Below are 1,831 nucleotides of genomic sequence, written 5' to 3'. Positions count from 1 at the left end.
CATGAGATTTTTTTTGGCAAGAGATGAACTTTCATTGAATATGTATGAGATATAGTGATTGAATAAGTATGTTAAGTGTGAAGTGTACTTCATTTTAATGAATCAAATATCTAAAATAGAAGTCATCATTCACATTAACATAAACTAATATACTGTTCTACACAAATAAATACGTACTAGCTAGGTATCTAATGATGATTTCAATAACATTGAAAAAAGAAGCTAGCCATCATTGATATAGCGATTTAAAGTCAGAAACATATCTTATAGTAACAAACAAGTACTAAGTAGTCAATAATGAACTAATAATGTTCTCTTAGAACTTTTCCCTAATAGAATATTCACATTAAAATAAAATTAGTCATTGTTCACATTGAAATTCAAAGTCATAAACATGTCACATAGTAACAAATAAGTTACAAGTACCAATAATAATCTAGTAATGTTCACTTGGAACATTTCCCAAATAGCATGTTCACATTGAACTTCACATTGAACTTCACATTGAAATAGAAGACATTATTTACGTTAAAATTTGAAGTCGTTGTTCACATTGAAATTTGAAATTTAAAGTTCTAAACATGTCTTATAATAACAAATAAGTTATAAGTAACAGATGATAAGCTAGTAATTTTCACTTGGAACCTTTCCATAATGACATATTCACATTGAAATAAAAGTTATTATACACATTGAAGTTCACATTCAAATATTCAAATAGAAGTCATTATTCACATTGAGATTTAAAGTGATAAGCATAAGTTATAAGTAGTCAATGATGAGCTAGTACGTAATCATTACTAAACAAATAAGTACTAAGTAGCTGACAATGAGCTACTAAAGTTCACTATAAACCTCTCTTTAGTGGAATATTCACACTAAATATAAAAAAAAAGTATTAAGTAGATAATTATGTGCTACATGCAAGTTCACCGAGGACGTATCCTAGCTCAATGCCCTAAACCCTAAACTCAATGCCGTATTCACACTAAAATGGAATAAATAAGTTTGGGGTTTAAGGATAAAAATTTAGGGTTTAGGGATAAAAGTTTAGAGTTTAGGGTTTAAAAAGGGTTTAGGGTTTAGGGTTTAGGATTTAGTTTTAGGGTTAAATATATTTAACCCTAAAACCCTAAACCCTTTAAAAATTAAATACATTAAGTAGTTAATAATGAGCTAAGTACAAGTTCACCGGGGACTTTCCTTAATGGCATATTCGCATTAAAAGGTACAGAACACTTTATACTTATTAAATGTCTGTTGTATTAATTTCATCATTTTAAAGTCTCATGTATTAATTACTTTGCAAGTTTAGGCCATTTTTAAACTTTATTAATACAAAAAAACCAAAACAAAAAACTCATAAACTTGTATTAAAACCAAAACACCATAATTTATTGATAACGATCTATCTAAAACCAAAACACCATCAATTCATTGATTCATTATAGTTTCTTACTTATTCAATCCATATATTCCATGCATCAATTCGAATAATTATTGTTTATTTTCATCAAGATGATTTAGTTACCATTTTTATGTAGTTGATTTTGTTACCTTACATGAACTAAATTAAATGCATTTCTTTATGTAGTCAAATATTATAATAATTCATTACATTTAGGGCCACAATTACGATATTAATAAATAAAAAAATTATCTTTGTGAATCAAATAGTTTTAGACTTCATAATTCACCATTATTTTTTCTTTTTACTTTATATATATATATAATTCACCATCGAACTTTAAAAATGAAATAAAAAAAATAAAATCTCTATCAAATTTATATTGGATGAACTATATATAATGGTTTTTTGGACAAATATATA

General features: G+C 26.1%; 1 protein-coding gene across 1 annotated transcript in view; it reads left to right on the top strand.

Moving 5' to 3' along the window:
• Window positions 1–1,831, top strand: part of LOC101305001 (putative ripening-related protein 1-like) — a 6,736-nt gene that overhangs the window by 1,274 nt on the left and 3,631 nt on the right. The window lies entirely within an intron of this gene.

Source organism: Fragaria vesca, linkage group LG7 (genome assembly GCF_000184155.1).
Source record: "Fragaria vesca subsp. vesca linkage group LG7, FraVesHawaii_1.0, whole genome shotgun sequence".
Lineage (NCBI taxonomy): Eukaryota > Viridiplantae > Streptophyta > Magnoliopsida > Rosales > Rosaceae > Fragaria > Fragaria vesca.
This window is presented reverse-complemented; position numbering and strand designations above follow the sequence as displayed.